The following is a 6569-nucleotide window of genomic DNA, read 5'->3' as shown; positions in this document are numbered from 1 at the left end:
CTGTCGCCGCCTGACTGACGGCTTTGACGGGCCTGGTTTCTGTGCTCCGTGACCTTGCTGGTCGATCGCTCCCGAACCCTTTCCTTCGTGACCGGCCATCGATCGCGTCGCCGACCTTCGGCGACTAACCGGACGTACGCGGGTCCTTTGACGACCGCTCCACCGGTCCGGCCCTGCCGAATGCCGGCCGCGAGTCGCCCGACGCCCCGTCCCCGTCCCCGTCTGGTCGCGAGGCGGCTGGCGAGGTCGGCCCGCTAACCGACGGCCGCCGGCAGCAGAGACCGCAGAGCACGACCCGTTCGCGCCGCCGCCGGTCGGCTCCGCTCGACCGCAAAAGATCGCGCTGGTGGCGGACGCCTTGGCGACGGCGACGGTCGCCTCTCCGTCTCCGAGGAGGACTCGGAGGGGGCCGACGAGGACGGCGAGAGGATGGCGGCTGGGCGGCTGCCGGTGGGCGCGCTGGACGCGCGGCTGGCGGCGCTGGAGGCGGCCTGCGCGGCGCGACCGCGCGAGCGCCTCCAGATCCGCCAGCAGCGGCGCCAGCTGCGCTCGCTGGCGCAGCGCAAGGCCGAGCTCGAGGCGACGCTGATGGAGCGGAACGCGCGCGCTGCCGCCGCGCCGCCTCGCCGGAGGACGACGTCAGTCTGCACCTGTACCGGCGCACGGCCGCCGACTTCGAGCAGCGCCGCCTCCGCCTCGAGGACATGGTGTTCAATCCTGTGAGCGGCGCGCGCCGAGCCGCGTGGGAGGTCTGCAGTGACACTAATGCCCGCCCGTCCGCCTGCCTGCCTGCTGCCGGCCTGCCGACCCGGGACGCGACGGGAGCCGGCGTCGCTGTAGCGGCCATCTGCCCGACGGAACCGACGCCGCTCCTGCCAGCTGCCGCTGCCTCACGTTTTGCGCGCGTGTGGTGTGTTTTTTGACTGTTTTTGAAGGGTTCTTGGCCCGTGTTGGTATGGCGTGACCTTTAACCTACCGGCGAGAACCGCTGGAAATAACGCTAACCTTGTTTTGGCGTTTAGTTTTTGTATTGCCCTTTGTTTTAGTCCGTTTTAGCACTAATACCCGTGACCTGTTTTGCCAGTGACACTACTCTTTGTGTTGTTTGTTCGGTTTTTGGGTGCTGTTATTCTGCTGTGGTGGACAAGGTCACGACGTCTGCGGTCCTCTGCCGAGTAAGCAGGCGGCTCGTTGCCCATAGGTGAAGCTTCGATAAGACGTGACCGTTTGATATCGGGCTGTTTCAAACCAGTACGCCGTTGCGTATCGACGTGACGTGGGTTTGGGTAGTTAATGGCACCGTTCCATCGACAGGGTCGTGTCATACAGGACCTCAAGAAGGACGTCAAGCAAGCGGCCGGTCCTGAGCTCACCAAGAAGGAGGAGTTCGCCACCAAGATTAAGGATCTGGAGGCCAAGTTTAAGGGCCAGACCAGCCGCCTGACAAAAGCCCAAGGTATGTCAGTGAGTCAGTGCTCTCTGGCTGGCTCCCATGATTACGTAGTTGTTTTTAAACTATGTGCTGTTAACGTGGGCGGGTGGGTAGCGAGCCAATGCCGTGCCCGACATTTTAGATGGCTGTTTCTTTCAATCCAAGCACGCGTCGTACTCCGGATATGTTGAAATTGTTCACGGTTGCTCACGGGTTTATGACCTGTTACGAAGTCCCCTCGCAGGGCTTGCCAGATGGGGTCCTCATATCCCACAAGCGCGGAGACGGTGTGCTGGTAGCGCGATTGCAAGCTGGCATAGTTTGTAAGAAGTGGAATCGCCGCTTTTATTTCTGCTCGTGTTTTATATTGCCGGCCGTTTCTGTCCCGGCATTGCCGACGAAGAACTGAGGCTACTGTGTTCCATTTCGGCCTCCTCGAAAGAGAGTGCTGTCGCACATTTGTCAGCTGTGAGGGAGGTGCTCGGCGGCTCCCACCAGCGCGGCCGCGACATGTCAGCTGTGAGGGAGGTGCTCGGTGGCTCCCACCAGCGCGGCCGCGACATGTCAGCTGTGAGGGAGGTGCTCGGTGGCTCCCACCAGCGCGGCCGCGACATGTCAGCTGTGAGGGAGGTGCGCGGTGGCTCCCACCAGCGCGGCCGCGACATGTCAGCTGTGAGGGAGGTGCTCGGTGGCTCCCACCAGCGCGGGCCGCGCATGTCAGCTGTGAGGGAGGTGCTCGGTGACCTCCCACCAGCGCGGCCGCGACATGTCAGCTGTGAGGGAGGTGCTCGGTGACTCCCACCAGCGCGGGCCCGCGACATGTCAGCTGTGAGGGAGGTTGCTCGGGTGGCTCCCACCAACGCGGCCTCGACATGTCAGCTGTGAGGGAGGTGCTCGGTGGCTCCCACCAGCGCGGCCGCGACATGTCAGCTGTGAGGGAGGTGCTCGGTGACTCCCACCAGCGCGGCCGGGACGTGCCCGCCGCTGTCCTGCCCGCGCACCACACCGCCTCCCTGCGATGTCCTCAAGTGCAGCTTAACTCGTGTCCCCATCTAACAGCGTCCAGCGCCATCGCACGATCTCGCTCCACTTACGTCCCGGGGCCGCGTCGTCCGTCACATCTCCAGCCCGGGCCTTCACCCCTTGTCCGGCTGGCGCGCGCGCCGCCATGCCCACGCTCGGCTTCCCTGACGCGAGGCGCCCCGACAGGACTTGTCACGCGCCATCGGCCGCATCGAGAAAACCGACTGGAACCTGCAGCAGATCGAGAAGAAGATCGAGGACAGCAGCGCGTGCACGTGAGACCGCGACCTCGGCCAGACCGTCCTCAGTGTGTGGAGCAAGGCATGTTCGATGACAAGGTGGGTTGTCCCAATCGCCGGCCGCGACGCGTCACAGCGGGCGGACGTGGGCCCCACGGAGGGCGGGACTGGGGGAAGGAGAGGGGGGGGGGGGGGGCGTGGACGGGTTGTTGTTCACTCGTTGCCAGACGGGTATCAGGCCGCGACATTGGCTTCGATTGGTGGCCAAATTGGCGACGCTGCGCCGTCTGACTCTGCCAGCGCGAGATGGCCCCGGGGTGACAGCACGCCACCGGACTCGGGCCGCGTCAGTGGCGCCCAGCCAAGGATGCGGCCGAGCCCAGGCCCGGGGTGGGGGTTTCTCTCTGCATCGCTGGTCATGCTGTGTGTCCGTGTATGGCTGACAAGCCCGGCCGGGCCGCGGCCGGCGTGCACTGCCGTCCCACGCGTGGCATGGCAGTTGGTGCACCGCCGCTGACGGCGTCACCCTAGCTGGCTGGCTGCCGCTGCTGTCCATCCGTGTGTGTGTGTCGTCGTTGTCGGCATGGCTGGCTGCTCGCCGTGCGGCGTGTCCCCCGACGCGCGACACGTCCAGACGCCGCCCCCCCCCCCCCCCCCGAGCAGGCACCGACGGCCTGGGGGCCTGCGTTCGGCCAGTCACTGACCGCGTGTTCAGGAAGTCACCAATCGGTGGTCCTTCCATATAAAGTTGGTCATCAACCCCGAGGTCCTCCCTGTTAGGATGGCTTCGGACCGCCAGCTCGCGCGTGCAGTCACTAGTCTTCGACTCAAACCATAATCTGTAGCGTCTTAATTTGTAAGAGACCTTTTTTAAGTAAGTGCACAATCGCTTCTATTCGCATGTTGTCTTTTTACATATCGACAATCTGCTTTCCGAAGGGAACTTGGAGTGGGAATAGTAAGTCAAACAAGACAAACAAGGCAAGGGAAATATAACGGAAGTGGTCACCGCTTTAAATTTGCTTATAGCATGTGAGCAACGTTAATATCTGTATACCTCTCGACGTACGCCAGGTGTACGAGCACTTTTCTGAAATAAGTCGCTGCGTTTCAAAACAGCTGTGCCTTCTCCCTGTCCTCGCTCGGGTCCCCGGGACCGGCGCGGTGACTGCCCGTGGCGGGGTGGGGCGGCGGCGTCGGCGCGAGCCTGCCGCGCCTCTAGCGTTCCCTGTGCCGGCCGGCCGACAGTACCAGGCCATGCGCAACTTGTCGGAGCGCGGCACGGTGGCGCCCGAGACGCTGCGCAAGTACGCCGACATCGACCAGCACCTGCGCCGACTGGAGCTCAAGCTGCGCGAGGGCACCACGCGCGACGTGGGCCAGCGCGGCTCCAACCGCGTCTCGCAGATGGCACAGCAGTTCCTGGCGCGTGACCGGCTGCCGCTGGAGAAGGTATGCCGCCGGCTGGTGGCCGCCACGCGCCGCCTGCCCGCCCGCCTCGTCGCATGCGCATGCTACGCCCTGGCACTCGTCGGCTTCTGGCTCGTCTGCTACGACACGTTCCGCACGCGCTAGAGGCGATGGAGGTGGCGCCGGAGGCATCTGTGTATTCGAAGCGGTCAAGGGGTGTGGCAGGATGGCATGTTCTCCTGCTCTCGATGGATAACGTGTCAAGGTAGCATGCGGTGTTGGTGGTGGAATGCTTTGTCAGATCTGCCTGAGTTGCCACGGTGACAGGTAGAGTTCGTTGGCTCCCTGCACGTTGGTGTCGTTCAGTTTTGCATGATAATGCTCTCTGTCCTGTTTGTTACCGCCAGTATCTATGCTCAGGGCTATGGTGTGCGTTGCCGTATTTAAAACCTTAAAGTGATAAAAAAGTGATATGACCATGACAGTTTATGATGATGATATTTTATGACTTATCATGCTCTTTTTCCTTTCAACGGGTAACCACACGAATGGCATCACCTCACGGTTCTTTTATGGTCGTTAACATTATCGACCTTGTGGAGCACTAGGGCGACTCACGGCAATTAATATCGCCAAAGCGCCCGTAGGAGATGGATGGAGCCGCACCGTCTCTCGGTCTCCGACCAGTGTCTGATCTTAGCCAGCGTTCTCTTGTAAATCAGGACGGTGACGTATGGCTTTGTACGTGTACTGCAACAATAAGGCCATGTTCTGACGCTCTGGTGTGGTATGGAACACTTGTGCAGTTTGCTGCAATTTCACTGACGATATGGTTTGCGGGGTATTACTCATGGCAAAACATCCAACTTTCATGAGTAATATTTACACCGCTGCCTAAGCTTCGTCTTTTCGTATATTTGCTTGTGTTCTGCTTACCTGTGCCTACCATATTTATATTAATAAAGCTTCTGTTGTTGGTTGCGGCTTGCATGAAACAGCTACCCGCACTGAGCCAGCACGCTTACAGCAGCACGGCTGACCTCGGTTTCGGGCAGTGACAAAGCAAGGGGGGGGGGGGGGCTCAGGGAACTTACAGGGACTGTAATTTTCTCGTTTGCTGTTTTTGACGTTTCTTACCGTCCAGTGGTTGTTTATTAGTGCTTATTTTGCGTTTTGAACTATAATTCATAAAGTTCTGATGTCTACTATGTCTTTTATAAGTGATAAAAGTGCTTTGCAAAAAGATCGTAGATTGTTATTTTGTCCATCCCTGAACCTCTTCCCCGCGGCGTTTAGGGCGTTTATGGAGATATGCAGACGAACAGTGGCATGTGGCAAAAATGCAGGCATCAGATGGCATTGTCGTCGGTTGCCTATTTGGAACAATATTCGTGGGCATTGGATGACGTCTTATTGGTAGGGGTATTGGTTTTTATTACGAATATGCTGGATGAAAAAATCATCGAGATTGGATAAGGTTGACGTAGATAAAAGTTTGACTTATATGGGTACTGACGATTATGTAAGTTAGTAGCAGCGACTTGCCCGGTTGTTGATACGATGAAAGTGTTATGTGTAAAATATTTTATTATCTCAAACGCCGAATGGCGTCACCGCCTAAATAGCACGGGAGACTTGAGCTCAACGTAGGCGCGCCGAGGTCAGCTGGAATTTTGCAGCTGAGCATCGCATTTAGCAATAACAGGTGAGACTTGAGCCTCACGTAGGGCGCGGAGGTCAGCTCGAATCTTGCGGCTGAACATCCGCATTTAGCAATAGAGTCGGCCTTCAGAAGGTTGTTTCTTAAATGTTTCAGTGTCATGACTTGACCCGGTCTGCCGCTCTGGCACGGGTATCGGCCGACCTTACTGCTTCAACGCACGCGAGCCTTCTGTCCAACACAATGCAGGGTCGAGTGGCATGACTCATGTCGTGAATGGGCCTAATCCTCCAGCGAACACCCCGCGGAATAATGCATTGCTGCGAGACCCGCGGAATACGGCGGTGTAATACATTGTTACGAGGTCGCGTGCGCCGGGCTAGTTCACGAACCACCGGCTGGGTGTGGTGGGTGGAAGCGACGTGATTACAGTCATACACCTGAGATTACTTTTGGGCATTTTCAGATTAATGAAAACCATTCAAAACAGCCTCTCGTGCAAACGCGCCAGTATTCGATCAAGACCAGAGCGCAGTGGGGGCCCGAAAGCCCTGGTCGAGCCCCTTGTGGGGTTCCCGGACATTGCAGGACTGCCTGCAGTTGGGACGCGTGCACTATCGAGTCAGTTCAGAGGCGAAACAGTCGCCGTTACACCGACTGACATACAACCACCACAGGAAAGCAGGGACCGACGGGAGCTGCCTGCCTTCCCCTTGGTCACCGCCCTACCGTTCAGACACAGCTACACGGGCCGACTGTCCGACGTCTTCCCATATGGCCCTCCCAGGTCACTGCGGGCCAAGCT

Source organism: Pollicipes pollicipes, unplaced genomic scaffold, assembly GCF_011947565.3.
Source record: "Pollicipes pollicipes isolate AB1234 unplaced genomic scaffold, Ppol_2.1 Scaffold_6686;HRSCAF=7923_pilon_pilon_pilon, whole genome shotgun sequence".
In the NCBI taxonomy this organism is placed as follows: Eukaryota; Metazoa; Arthropoda; class Thecostraca; order Pollicipedomorpha; family Pollicipedidae; genus Pollicipes; species Pollicipes pollicipes.
The sequence above is the reverse complement of the archived record's forward strand: the minus strand, read 5'-3'. Positions refer to the sequence as shown.